Source organism: Triticum urartu, chromosome 4 (genome assembly GCF_003073215.2).
Source record: "Triticum urartu cultivar G1812 chromosome 4, Tu2.1, whole genome shotgun sequence".
Taxonomy (NCBI): Eukaryota; Viridiplantae; Streptophyta; class Magnoliopsida; order Poales; family Poaceae; genus Triticum; species Triticum urartu.
In genome coordinates this window covers 125,400,245-125,416,496 of record NC_053025.1, presented here as the reverse complement: position 1 = coordinate 125,416,496, position 16,252 = coordinate 125,400,245, and positions in this window count along the sequence as shown.

Below are 16,252 nucleotides of genomic sequence, written 5' to 3'. Positions count from 1 at the left end.
TTGAATAACATATTAAAAAATTATAATGATTGGACTCTTCCTGAAGCACCGCCTAAGCCCACTCCGAAGAAGAGGGGTGTATTATATATCAGTCCTGAAGATATGCAAGAGGCAAAGAAATCAATGAAGGAAAAAGGTATTAAAGTTGAGGATGTTAAAAATTTATCTCCTATTGAAGAAATACATGGGATTAATACACCACCACTGCCTAAGATGGTAGAGGTAAATTCTCTTATGAAGTTCAATGATAATGACAATCCTCAGAATATGCATCCTAGCCAATGCCTTTATGAGTTTGAAAACTATATTAGAAAACAAGATCACTTCAATGCAAATGTTATGAAACAATTGAAATACAATTCTGATATGATTGCTCGCTTGTGTGACTTGTTATTTAGAATATCAAATGATGTTGGAGGTGTTGGAAAGCATGCTTCTATGGTTCAAACTCAGTTAGAATAAGTTGCTAAATCTCAAAGAGAATTGCTTGATGAAATGAATAATAATAATATGCATGACTTTGCTGTTAGAGTTGCAACTAGAGGAGGTAAATGACTCAGGAACCACTTTATCCTAAGGTACACCCAAAAAGAATTGAACAAGATTCACAAAGAGCCAACACTAGTGCACCTAGTTCTTCTAAAAAAAGAAAAATGATAGGACTTTTCATGCTCCTAGTGAACCTGAAATAGGGAAACCTCCGGATAATGATAATGAAGTTTGTATCTCTGATGCTGAAACCCAGTATGGTAATGAACACTCACCTAGTGATAATGAAAAAAATATGCTGATGTTCATGAAGACACTCAACCAAATAATAAAGAACTAGACAATGATGTTGAGATAGAACCACCTGTTGATCTTGATAACCCACAACTTAATAATAAAAGGTATGATAAAAGAGACTTTGTTGCTAGAAAGCACGGTAAAGAAAGAGAACCATGGGTTCAAAAACCTATGCCTTTTCCACCTAAGACAACTAAAAAGAATGATGATGACGAATTTGAACGCTTTGCTGAAATGCTGAGGCCAGTCTTTTTGCGTACTCACTTGAGTGATATCTTGAAAATGTCTCCTTATGCAAAGCATATGAAAGACATCATCACAAATAACAGAAAAATACCGGAAGCTAAAATCTCCATGATGCTGGCTAATTATACTTTTAAAGATGGAGTACCTAAAAAACATGGAGATCCGGGAATACCAACTATACCTTGCTCCATCAAAAAGAATTATGTGAAAACTGCTTTGTGTGATTTAGGAGCTGGTGTTAGTGTTATGCCTTTCTCTTTATATAAAAGACTTGATTTGCATAAACTCACACCTACCGAAATGTATTTGCAAACGACTGATAAATCAACTGCCATACCTATCTGTATTTGTGAGGATGTGCCCATTGTTGTTGCTACTGTTACTATTTTGACTGACTTTGTTATACTTGAGATGCCCGAGGACGATGATTGCTCTCTGACTATAGCGCCAGAAAAGCTCCTGTCTGCTAGGACTATGTCGGTATTTCCCCAAAGAGGAAGGGATGATGCAGCACATTGACGGTAGGTATTTCCCTCAGTGAAGAAACCAAGGTTATCGAACCAGTAGGAGAACCAAGCAACACAACGTAAACAGCACCTGCACACAAATAACAACACCTCTCAACCCGACGTGTTAAAGGGGTTATCAATCCCTTTCGGTTAACGATGCCAGGAAATTGTAGTAGATTGAAATAATAGATCACAAATAAAATAAAGTGCAGCAAAGTATTTTTGTATTTTTGGTTTAATAGATCTGAATAAAAATGCGAAGGAAAAGTAGATCGCAAGCAAATATATGAGGAAGAAGACCCAGGGGCCGTAGGTTTCACTAGTGGCTTCTCTCGAGAAAAATAGCAAATGGTGGGTAAAAAAATTACTGTTAGGCAATTGATAGAACCTCAAATAATTACGGCGATATCCAGGCAATGATCATTACATAGGCATCACGTCCAAGATTAGTAGACCGACTCCTGCCTGCATCTACTACTATTACTCCACACACGACTGCTATCCAGCATGCTTCTAGTGTATTAAGTTCTTGGAAAAACGGAGTAATGCAATAAGAACGACGACATGATGTAGACAAGATCCGTTTATCTATTGCGTAGATATAGATCCCGTCTTTTTATCCTTAGTAGAAATGATACATACGTGTCGGTTCCCTTTCTGTCACTAGGATCGAGCACCGTAAGATCGAACCCACTACCGGGCACCTCTTCCCATTGCAAGATAAATAGATCAAGTTGGCCAAACAAAACCCAAATATCAGAGAAGAAATACGAGGCTATAAGAGATCAAAGAAACTCAAATAAATTTCATGGATATAAAAAGATATGACTGATCATAAACTCAAATTTCATCAGATCCCAACAAACACACCGCAAAAAGAGTTACATCATATGGATCTCCAAGAGACCATTGTATTGAGAATCAAGAGAGAGAGAGAGATGAAACGATCTAGCTAATAACTACGGACCCGAAGGTCTATAAAGAACTACTCACGCATCATCGAAGAGGCACCAATGGAGGTGGTGAACCCCATCCGAGATGGTTTCTAGATTGGATCTGGTTGTTCTAGACTCTGTGGCATCTGGATGAATATTTCGTTGACTCCCCTATGGTTTCTAGAATATTTGGGTATTTATAGAGCAAAGAGGCGGTCTAGGGGCACTCGAGGTGGGCACAACCCACCAGGGCGCATCTGGGCCTCCTGGCGCGCCCTGGTCGATTGTCCCCTCCTCGGGACTTCCCCCAGGTGCAACCAGGGCCCAACTTGTTCCTTCTGGTCCATAAAAAATCTTCATAAAGTTTCGTGGCATTTGGACTCTGTTTGATATTGATTTTCTGCGATGTAAAAAACACGGAAAAAATAGGAACTAGCACTTGGCACTATGTCAATAGGTTGGTACCAAAAAATGATATAAAATTATTATGAAACATCCAAGATTGATAATATAATAGCATGGAACAATAAAAAATTATAGATATGTTGGAGACGTATCAGACGACAACATGTCGATTATCCTTGGTAGACCCTTCTTGAATACTGCAGGGGCTGTTATTGATTGCAATAAAAGCAAGGTCACTTTTCATATCAATGGTAATGAGCATATGGTGCACTTTCCGAAGAAACAATTCCAAGTGAATGGTATTAATGTTATTGAGAAATCTCCGACAATCACTATTGGAAGTTTTCAAATTACTTTACCTACTGTCAACAAGAAATATGAAATGCTTATTGTTGGGGACATTCATATCCCCATTGAGGTAACCTAGTGATTTACGAAAGTTCTTCGATTTCATGCTCATCAAAAGTGGTTGTTAATAAGACTTGATCAACCTTATTAATGGATCATTTTTTAGCGTATGAAGTTGATGAATTTAGTAAGCACTACTTTATGTTCCTACTTATTATTCTCTATTTTTATTAGTTAAATAAAATAAAATGCCATGTTTTCTGATTTTCTTGTGCAATAAAAAAATGACCCAAAAATAAAAGTTCTCAGAATGCCCTGAAAATTTAATACGATTTTTTTTGAATATTTGTGAATTTTTGGTGCAAATAACATCAGAGGGAAGTGCACCAGGTGAGCACAACCCACCTAGACGTGCTAGGACCCCCGGGTGCGCCCTGGTGGGTTGTGGTCCTCACGTGGGTCCCCTCACTTATCTCTTCATACCACAACATCACCTACCTCCAGAAAAAAAATCTCAATTGCTCTCTCTCCCATGTTCTTGCTCTCAAACCCGTAGATTTCGATCTCTTTGCTCGAAGCTCTGTTTCCGAAACTGTTTCGGGGGATTGTTGCTTGGTATGTTACTCCACCGTTTGTCCAATTAGTTTTTGTTTTAGTGGTTTATATTTTGAATAATTAGCTACTCTTGGTGTTGCTGTAGATGAGCTTGCATGTTGAATTCTTAGTGTTCTATGTAGTTTGAATGCTTGCTTTGGCCTCTATGTAGTAGTTGGTATCATTTTTGTGAATTTTTGTTGAGAAAATTTTGTGGGCTAATAAATTTCAGAATTTTGTTCATTGGAAAACCATGAATATCTTTAGGAAGTTTGGCTCCAAGAAGAACTCCAAGGGTGTTATTGGGGAGTCATCTGATAGTGATCTTCGTCCTCCGAGGTTGGCGGAGGTACGACCGTGTGAGTGGCCGCACACCCGGTTCCTGGAAGAGGCTGGAATCCTTCAAGAGTTCATGCAATATGCTGCTAATGCCGGCCTCATCGACTTCATCGCCGATGAGTGTGAACAACACCAAATCCTCACAAACATCTTTGTTCAGAGCTTTACTTTCCTGCCTAGGAATAATCCTCCTGATGTTAGCTTTGATTTATATGCTGAAAACCATCAGATACTACTTACTGAATTTTGTGACATATGCATGATCCCTTCTGATGGGAGTTTGGCCGAGCCTAGACCGACTGGGTTCAAGGCCTTTTATCGCACTTTGATAGTGGGAGATGAGAGAGGGGTGTCAGCTACCACTGCCGCTAGCTCGCATTTTCCTGCTGTTCATTACTTTGCGCTTTTCATTGGAAAATGCTTGCTTGCTAGGGAGAAGGTGGGAGCACTCAGCTCACCAGGCCTTGTTGTTTTGCGTCATGCACTAGAGGGAGACAACACATATAGCTTGGGAGCTACTGTGGTTGTCGCCTCCACCTTAATAAATCTCAGGGTAAAATCCATGGTGGGATTTATGCTACTCGCTTGGCGGCCCACTTTAATGTTGGGATACGCCCTCACGATTACCCTCTCACCAAGGTTTATCTAGACCGTGTAGCCATGGAACACCATCATTTTCTTGCACGAGATTATCCTAACAATCCTATTCCTTATAACCTGGTCTTCAATGTTGAAACTCGTGATATTATTTCGTTTCCTGCTCCTGCTTGTTTGATTCTGTAGCCAGGGGCAGATATAAGATCATGCCTACAAACATCATCGCCTACCGGAACGCTCATGCTGCTACGGAGGTAGCACAGGAGGAGTCTCCGCAGTGGGATCAGTGGATGGCCGCTCCTCAGTACCCCTACTACCATCCAGATTTCTGATCGACTACCAAGTTAGGCCAAAAGCCTAAGCTTGGGGGAGTACGTGTTTCTCACTGACATTTCATTCATGTCCACTTATTCATCCTGTCGGTGTTCACACTTTTTCATTGTATCATCCATGCTTTAATTTTATTTTTCTTGCTTTCTTCTTGTGTGTTTGAAAAACTTTAGAAAAACCAAAAAAACTAGTTGTAGCTAGTTTACTTTCCATGCATGCTTAGCTGTAGTATTAAAAAGAAAACCCAAAAAGATATCCTTGTTCTTCTTTTGCTTGTTGGGAGCTTTCCCATGTAAATAGTTTTTCTCGTTTTTGTCTTTCCCTTTTATTTGCTTGTTCAAGAAAACCAAAAACTCCAAAAATATTTGAGTGTGTTTCTCTGAATTTCTTTTTCTTTTATTTGAGTTGTACCAAGGAGAAGACCACGATGAAAATGTTGATTGCCTCTCATATGAATAATTGTGGAACTAATAAAGAGCCCATTTTACCTTGTCTTCTCCTGTTGGATAAAATGTTTTGCAGATTCCAGCTTAGTCCATGGCACTCTTGCACTATTATTATTTTCACATCGTTCGGTCGTGCAAGTGAAAGGTAATAATGACGATATTTGATGAACTGGCCATGGCAGAGAGAAACAGGTATGAACTCAACTTGTTCTGTTTGTGTAAATATGTTTAACCTAGTATCCATGATTCAGCCCATTATGATTAAACATGTTTGCAATGACAATTAGAGATTATAGTTTCTCATGCCATACATAAGTAGCTGGGAGTTAATAATGATTTATCTTGGATATCAACATTGCGTTAAAATGATTGTGATGCAGTATGATGATATGGTATCCTCCTCTGAATGTTCGAGTGGCTTGACTTGGCACATGTTCATGCATGTAGTTGAATCAAAACCAACATAGCTTCTATGATATTTATGTTCATGGTGTTCATATCCTACTCATGCTAGTGTCCCATGTTACTTACACAAAATGCATGATCATGATCATTGTTGCTCTCTAGCTGGCCGTTTCTCAATCTAATTGCTAGCCTTTGCCTATACTAAGTGGGGATTCTGCTTGTACATCAAAACCCCTGAAACCAAAGTTATTCCAGATGAGTCCACCATATCTACCTATATGCGGTATTACCCTGTGGTCCTAAGTAAATTTGCATGTGCCACCTCTACAAACTTCTAAAAAAATATCAGTTTTGTGTGCCTAGATTGATCATGGAACGGCAGGAGGTAGTCGGTATCTTCCATGCTAAGCGGGTTATTCTTAGGTCGAGTGTTTATTCACTCGCCATCGCATGAGAAAAGGTTGGTAATTGGGATGCCCAGTCCCAAACTGCAAAATACAAAAAGAGTTAATCACTTGAATAATCAAACAAAAACTCCCAATGGGTCAAAGCCTTTACTTTTTAGCACTTGGGAACCACCACTAGCTTGTTTAGCATGGGAGATATTGATAACTAATAGTCGTGAAGGAAATGAGAAGGGTGCATGTCTCAGAATATCAATTATCTCTGTTTTAAAAACTTGAGCTCTGGCACCTCTACAAATCACTGCTTCCCTCTGCGAAGGGACTATCTATTTACTTTAATGTTGTGTCATCACCTTCTAAAACAAGCGCTAGAACCTAAGAGCACAACTTTCATGACTTATGCATTGTGTGTAGCTAATGTTGGGTGCATCATGATTGGATCTTTTTTACCATGAATTACAATGTTTAGTCGCTGCTTCGACTTTGGAGGTGCTCTGCATTTATGTTTTGCGGTCTCAGAAAGGGCTAGCGAGATACAACTATTGTCAATATACTGGTTGTTTTGACAACGTGTTGCCGTTTGAGATTTATTATTATTGCTCGCTAGCTGATTATGTCATTGATATGAGTTAATATAATCTTTAAGACTTATTCTCGGCATTGTTAGTTGTAATGTTTGCTGAAAACCCAAGTGCTGTTTAAGCTTATTTATGCAAACAAGAGCAAAAGAGTTCATAAAAGTTTTTTTTCACTTTCAATTTATCAACTAAATTGCTTGAGGATAAGAAAAGGTTTAAGCTTGGGGGAGTTGATACGTCTCCAACATATCTACTTTTCCTAACGCTTTTCCTCTTGTTTTGGACTCTAATTTACATGATTTGAATGAAACTAACCCCGGACTGATGTTGCTTTCAGCAGAACTACCATGGCGTTGTTTTTGTGTAGAAGTAGAAGTTCTCGGAATGGAACGAAACTTTGCGAGGATTTTTTATACAATCAATAAGAATTTCTAGAGCCAAGATCCACCGGAGAGGGGCACCTGGGTGGGAACAACCCACCAAGGCGCGCCCCCTCTCCCAGCGCGCCCAGGTGGGTTGTCCCCACCTGGTGGCCCCGCATACCCTGAAACCGACGCTATAAAATCCTATTTTTCCAGAAAAAAATCAGGGAGAAATAATTATCGTGATCCATAAGACGGAGCCACCGCCAAGACATGTTCTTCGTCGGGAGGGCAGATCTGGAGTCCGTTTGGCGCTCCGGAGAGGGGGATCTTCGTTCTTCGTCATCACCAACCCTTCTCCATCGCCAATTCCATGATGCTCCCCACCGGGAGTGAGTAATTCCTTCGTAGGCTAGCTGGTCGGTGAGGAGTTGGATGAGATTCATCATGTAATCGAGTTAGTTTTTGTTAGGGCTTGATACCTAGTATCCACTATATTCTTAGATTGATGTTGCTATGACTTTGCGATGCTTAATGCTTGTCACTTTCGGCCTGGGTGCCATGATTTCAAATCTGAACCATTTATGTTATCACCATCATACCCATGTTCTAGATCCGACCTTGCAAGTTATAGCCATGTACTACGTGTTATGATCCGGCAACCCCGGAGTGACAATACCGGGCCCACTCCCGGTGATGAACGTAGTTTGAGGAGTTCATGTATTCACTATGTGTTAATGCTTTGTTCCAGTTCTCTATTAAAAGGAGGCCTTAATATTCCTTAGTTTCTAATATGGACCCCGCTGCCACGGGAGGATAGGACAAAAGATGTCATGCAAGTTGTTTCCTTAAGCACGTATGACTATTTACGGAATACATGCCTACATTATATCGATGAACTAGAGCTAGTGTAGGTTATAACTGTCTCATGATGAATATCATCCAGCAAGTCACCGATACAATGCCTACAAATTTATCTTATATTGCTGTTGCTAAGTTACTACTGCTATCATCACTATTACACTTGCTACAAAACTATTGCTATCACTGCTACCGCTACCGTCACTGCTGCTACTATTATCAAAATTATCATACTATTGTGCTACCGATCACTTAGCTGCAGATAATTAATCTCCTGTGTGGTTGAATTGACAACTCAGCTGCTAATACCTTCAAATATTCTTTGGTTCCCCTTGTGTCGAATCTATAAATTTGGGTTGAATACTCTACCCTCGAAGACTGTTGTGATCCCCTATACTTGTGGGTTATCATCGACATAGATACATTAAGGCCTCATTTGGTTCATAGGGTAGGAAAATCATAGCAAAAGTACAGAGACGTACAACACAAAATCATAGCAGTACAGATACATACTCTCTCCATTCCAAAATAGATGACTCAACTTTGTACTACCAACTTTGAAAAGGAGGGAGTACAAATCCTAGGCGGGCTAGTTTGGCCTAGTGAGTTTCAGTGATATGACGTGGTACAATGCCATCCAGTCTTCGCGTGTGGTAGCAGTATTGCAGGTACAATAAGTTTTCTTGATGAAGCGGAATTCAACGAAGTCATGATGGTTCCTTCGTCCAACCAACTTACAGTGGGGAAGGTTGGGCCTGTGCTACGACCGGGTGGTCTAGGATAATTTTGTGCATGGCAGGTGGACCAGGATGGTGGACGTCCCACATGTAGGCGAATGAAAGTATTCTTTTTGATATAGAGGACGAACAACGAGTATTCATTGTTTATTTTTGATGAAAGCTATTGTCTCCACTGTTACCGCGAAGGAGTGTGAAACACGGCAGCCCAGTGAACTTGGCATGTCACTGGTGCGCGTCGGTCCTAAACAAATGGTTTTTACCCCTTTCCGCGACGGCATTTGGAACCGTCACCAAGTGAGTGTGTGCGATAGGGTGTCCTTCCCACACGACCCAGAAATCGTCGGGGATAGGCCCTCCTGGGACCCAGGCTGGGGTCGTGTGCGATCGGGTGAGGCATCAAAACCCAATCATTTCCGTAGGTATGTACATCCCACACGGTGAATCCCAGAAATCATTTCCGTAGGCATGTACATTCCACATGGTGAATCCCAGAAATCATTTCCGTAGGTATGTACATCCCACACGGTAATCAGAGAAAATCATTTTTGTAGGTATGTACATCCCACACGGTGAATCCCAGAAAAACATTTCCGTTCGTATGTATATCACACACAGTCAATCCAAGGAATATGTTTCCGTTTTTATGTACATCCCACACGGTCAATCCAGGGAAAACGTTTCCGTTCGGACGTAAATCCCACACAATTTTATGTGTAGGCTCGTGTGTGAAAGGTGTAACTATCACACACGGTCTTCCTTGGTTAAATGTTTGCTTTTATCAACTATATCACACATGATTTGAAGAAGAAAACTGTGTGGCATTGGGCTATCCATCGCAACCGCTTTTACTGCTAGAACCGTTTACAAAGGTCCATGACACATTTAGCAGGTTTATTAGTTTACAATTAATAATTCCAGCATTACACAAATTCACATTTCATATCAAACAACTGTTTGCCAATTTCATATCAGGCACATAAATATATTATAACATCACAGTACGGTAGCTACATGAAAACAATACAGTACAACATATAGCTAGTTCAACTTCATAAGAACAATATATTCATTTGCCTAATCGAGATCATCCAGGATCGTCTTATCCACCTCTGATTTCAGTTCAGTAAGAACCCGTTTTGCACGGGCCAACTAGGAAAGTGCCTCCTCCTTCGCCAACACCATCTTAGCAAAGTCTTTAAAAAAAATATGAGCTCATTCTCCACCTTCAACTTTTTATCCCGCATCTTGAAATATGCTTCAACGTTGACAAGACTTTCTCTAATCCTAGCTGTGTTCACTTCCTCATACATGCTCCAGAGCTTCGTTAGGCACATCTTCAAAGACTGTGGCCACTGTTGATCAACCGACTCCAAGTAAGAACACTTCCGTTCATCCTATAATATTTAAAACTAGACCAGTAAAGAAACATGTTAATTGTGACATATCTTCTCAAAAAGATCAATGTGCAAATGAAATAATTGGTACTGAGACAACAAACAAATTCTGGAACATCAGAAGCTATAATTAACTACAACAATGCTACAAGTTCTTACTCATGTACAATAAATAATAAATTGAACATTTTATGAGGAAGGTAAATATAACTGCAACAACATAGACACAGTGTTTGGATGACAGCAAATTGATACTAACAGGTGTGTACATGCACAAATTTAGTAACATAGAACTAATAGCACTAGGGCCGTCCACTATGTATGCCAAAACTGGTGTAAAGACAATTGTTGCTACATCTCTCACCGGTGCCCTAAACCGGCGAGCCAATGCAGTGGAAAAAAAAATCAGGGACCTGGACTTCGGAGCATGTAGTTGCTCCGATGCCCAGTTCCTTCGTGCCATAAAGATTTAGTATTTTACTGCTTGGCTGCTCGGATGTGTGGACCAAAGTTGGCTGCACAAACTGCTGAAGCAGTGCCAAATAATTTTCTAATGGCACCGCTGATGAGATGGCAACAATTTAAGATGCTAGGTACAAACTGTGACACTGTCTTAGGATGCGTTTGGTTGAAGGTGTGGTATGAATGGGTTGGGACAGTGACATTGTCCGAATCACATCTAACAAATGATTTGTAACAACGGAAGAGGGTCCAACCTTCTCTGCACATGCCATAAACTTCCTCCCAGTGTCCACAGAATCAAATGCAAGTAGCTTCACGCATGGAGATTGACGGTGACAACGAGTAGATAGATCTTCAGCCACCCCACTCCATTCGTTGCCACTGATGGTCTTAGGGAGCTACAAGAGGAAGAAACGACTCAAATCGACCTCCGGGTAAAAATCCTTCATTCCAAGTCATAGCCCGAGAGAGAGAAGAGAGGCATACCCGGGTGGTGACGGAGTAGTCACCGGAGGAGGAATCGCTGGAGATGTCTTTGAAGAAGACCATGGCGACCCTGGTGCTAGGATGCGAGACGGCGAGAGCGAGGAAGCGGCTATAGCTTAGCAAGGAAGGAAAGAAGGAGGAAACAGGGGAAATGTGACTTGTGGTCGGGGAGAAAAGTGGGTGGGGAAGGGGGGTGGGGGTAGATATTTTGGCGGTATGCCAAAAATTTGGAAATGTGGAGGGAAACTTTGCGCGCGGTGCCGCCGGACCATTCACTTTGAACGATTGTGTGCATCGCAAACGATTCTTCTGCCTTATGCGCATGGGATGAGTTTGATAATTCAAATTTTGGTCTCAAGGCATGGGCACATTCACTTTGAACGCGCGTGGTGTCCCTGGACCATTCACTTTGAACGATGGTGTGCATCGCAAAGGATTCTTCTGCTTTACGCGCATGGGATGAGTTTGATAATTCAAATTTTGGTGGAAATTTCCCCGGGTACATCATTGCATAATGTAACATTGCTTGCTAATTTGGGCACACAAAAGAGCATACACCAGACAGACCACACTTACTGAATCGAGCAATTTCAGTAATTACACAGAGCCAGTTGACCTAAACATTGCTCTAACAAAAGACCAGCATTAAAAACAAAGCCTAAGTACGCATAATTAAAAATCCGCTGCCACGCCGGCCTATGCATCGCCGGTGTGAGATGAGACGTCGATGACTTGTCCCAGCGACATGCCGTCGTTGGTGGACTCCGCGTCCCTCCTGCTGAAGTTGACTGCGTCGTCATCCTCGTCCTCGGCGCCGCCCTCAAGGTTGTAGTACTCGTAGTAGTGGCTGCGCCAGAACTCGCGTTGGTACTCCATCGCCAATTACTCAATGGACAGACTCTTCTCTACCTCGACCTCGGCCACGCGCAACTCCTCCTCCTGGTGCTCCTCGATCTCCACCGCCCCCTGCATCTCCAGCTCCCGCTCGATGACCTCATGAGGAAGCAAGTGCTCCATGGCCACCGCCGCCTTTTCATATGTGGGTTGCATGCTGGAGTCCGAGGTGGCCTAAAATATCTTGGCGTGTGTATCCTCGGTCTTGGCGTGGATGGCCTCGACCCAGGCCAGGGAGACATCAGCGTCATGGACAGCAGCTCGAGCGCTCTCGGCGTTTGCAGCTGTCGTCGCAGCAGCAGCTACAGCTGTCTCGGCAGCTGCGGCTGTCCTATTAGCTACCGCAGACGCCTCTCGGCGGAAGCGTTCGCGCTCAATGCGGATGCGGCGGCACTCTCAGCATAGGCGGTCGCGCTCTCGGCGGCGCTCGGGGGGGGGACGCGGCCATCGTACGGGCCTTCATGAAGCATTTCCATGGCATCATCTTTGCAAGAAGGGGGTGCAGGAATGGGGACCGTGATTCATGGATTCGGGAGTTGCCGGCACTAGAGCAGACGAGCCGGCGAAGCTTAACGAGGGAGACTTAAATAGACCCAGATATTTTCATCGCAAACGGTTCTTAGAAAACAACTGTGTGATGTTGAAGATATTTTTATTAGCTGTGAAAGACGAATTTCGAATAAAGTGCCAACGGATGGTGTTTTAAATGAACGAGAAATTTTGTAGTACTAATACAACTTTCATGTCAAATTTTGGAAAATTTCAGGGGTCATTTGACCTTCTAAGACATTTAAGTGATTTTTAGCCATTTAATGACCGTAATTGAAATTTGAACTACATGTACATGCAACAGCTAACCATAACGGTTTGAAAACTCATATTTTGTGTACTTGTGTGCGATTTAATTCCATGTGCAGTAAATTGGAAGGAATTTTCAAACATATTGGTCTCACGACATGGACACATGCATACGTATGCATGGAGTGCCTTGGCATTTTAATTCAAAAAAATAGAAAAATGATCAGAAACGCACGAAACCTTGGTTGATCTAATGTCATGCCACCAAGATGATGTGGTAAAAACATTGGCATGTTTGACCAAAGTTTGGACACACACCCCTCACAAACCGGAGCAACTCACTAGAAGGCTCGTGGTTCCGAGAGGGAACAATGCATGCTTGATGACGAATGGGAGATAGCTTCCTCTTACTACATTCAAATTTTTTTCTATGTCTAACATGCACTACTACAACTGTAATGTGAATTTTTTGAAAATTCTAAGGGTCATTTGACCTTTTAAAGCCATTTAGGTGATTTTCTAGCCATTTAATGACCGTAATTCAAATTTGAACTACATCTACATGCAACGCGTAACCGAAATGGTTTGAAAAATCATATTTGTGTACTTGTGTGCGAGTTAATTCCATGTGCAGTAAACTAGAAGGAATTTTCAAACATATTTGTATCACGACATGGACACATATGCATGAATAGTATGCATGGAGTGGCATGGCATTTTAATTCCAAAAAAACAATTAGAAACACCTGAAACCTTGGTTGATGTAATGTCAGGCCACCAAGATAATGTGGTAAAGAAATTGGCATGTTTGACGAAAGTTTGGACACACACCCCTCACAAACCGGAGCAACTCGCTAGAAGGTTCGTGGTTTCGAGAGGGAACAATGCATGTTTGATGACGAACGGGAGGCTTCCTCTTACAGCCTTCAAATTTTTTTCTAGGTCTAGAGTGCACTACTACAACTATAATGTGAAATTTTGGAAAATTCTAGGGGTCATTTGGCATTTTAAAGACATTTAAGTGATTTTCTAACCATTTAATGACCGTAATTCAAATTTGAACTACATCTACATGCAACGCCTAACCAAAAGGTTTTGAAAAATCATATATGTGTACTTGTGTATGAGTTAATTCCACGTGCAGTAAATTGGAAGGAATTTTCAAACATATTGGTCTCACGACATGGACACATGTATACATATGCATGGAGTGACATGGCATTTTAATTCAAAAAATAGAAAAATGATGAGAAACACATGAAACCTTGGTTGATGTAATGTCATGCCAGCAAGATGATGTGGTAAAGAAATTGGCATGTTTGACGAATGTTTGGACACGCATCCCTCACAAACCAGAGCAACTCGCTAGAAGGTTCGTGGTTCTGAGAGGGAACAATGCATGTTTGATGATGAACGGGAGATAGCTTCCTCTTACGGGCTTCAAAAATTTTCCTACATTTTACGTGCACTAATACAACTGTCATGTGAAAATTTGGTAAATTTCAGGGGTCATTTGACCTTTTAAAGACATTTAAGTGATTTTCTAACCATTTAATTACTGTAATTCAAATTTGAACTACATCTACATGCAACGCCTAACCATAACTGTTTGAAAAGTCATATTTTTGTCTACTTGTGTGCGAGTTAATTCCGTGTGTAGTAAATTCGAAGGAATTTTCAAACATATTGGTCTCACGACATGGACACATGCATACGTATGCATGGAGTGCCTTGGCATTTTAATTCAAAAAAATAGAAAAATGATCAGAAACGCACGAAACCTTGGTTGATCTAATGTCATGCCACCAAGATGATGTGGTAAATAAATTGGCATGTTTGACGAACGTTTGGACACACGCCCCTCACAAACCGAAGCAACTCGCTAGAAGGTTCGTGGTTCCGAGAGGGAACAATGCATGTTTGATGACGAACGGGAGATAGCTTCCTCTTACGGCCTTCAAATTTTTTCCTACATTTAACATGCACTAATACAACCATCATGTGAAAATTTGGTAAATTTCAGGGGTCATTTGACCTTCTAAAGACATTTAAGTTATTTTCTAACCATTTAATGACCATAATTCAAATTTGAACTACATCTACATGCAACGCCTAACCAAAACGGTTTGAAAAATCATATTTTTGTGTACTTGTGTGCGAGTTAATTCCATGTGTAGTAAATTCGAATGAATTTTCAAACATATTGGTGTCAAGGCATGGGCACATGCATGGAGTGCATGCCATGGCATTTTAATTCCAAAAAATTAAAAATGATCAGAAAAACATGAAACCTTGCTTGATTTAATGTCATGCCACCAAGATGATGTGGTAAAAATTGGCCTGTTTGACGAAAGTTTGGACACACACCCCTCACAAACCGGAGCAACTCACTAGAAGGTTCGTGGTTCCGAGAGGGAAGAATGCATGTTTGCCGACGAACGGGAGATAGCTTCCTCTTACGCCCTTCAAATTTTTTCCTACGTTTAACATGCACTAATACAACTGTGATGTGAAAATTTGGAAATTTTCATGGGTCATTTGACCTTTTAAAGACATTTAAGTGATTTTCTAACCATTTAATGACCCTAATTCAAATTTGAACTACATCTACATGCAACGCCTAACCTAAACAGTTTGAAAAATCATTTTTTGTGTACTTGTGTGCGAGTTAAAAAATCATCAGATGATGTAAATATCTGGTGTTCAAAAAAGAAAATGTAAAGATCTGGCAAGACAACCGGCCCCCACTCGATTGGAACTCTATCTCGCGGCTCGAGGTTTGGTAGGTGATTGGCGGGGATCATTAATCAGACACGGTTCTGTATTGGAAACTGTCAACTATTATGTTCACACACATATTTGCTGCGGGAATTGTGTGTAATTCAAACTACAGTACTCGTAAATTCTGGTGGCCGGCGTGTGTACTGTCCCCGTCCATCTAGATTCCGTCCACCAATAAATACTACCTTGCTCACGTTGTCCCGCCTGCATTATCATCTACATCCTCCCCTCGCTCGCCCTCTCTCTCTCTCTCAAATCTCTGCCATGGCGCCGCCGGTCTGCCCACGCGCCGACAAGGAGTCGCCGCCCCCCGAGGATGCTCACTCGATTAGCAGCGACGAGGACCCCTTTGCGCCGCCTGATGTGGTTGTGCCAAACCCCCCAACTTTGGATTGGTTTTGGGGCTAGTACAATATTCGTCTATGGAAGTCGCTGCCACCGGCTGAGAAAGCCAGGCCAAGTGGCATTCAAGAAGGAGATGGCGGAGGAGGAAGCCAGGTACAAGGCGGCTTGTGAAGCCCGTGATGCCGCCTGGAAAAAGGAGGCAGTGGA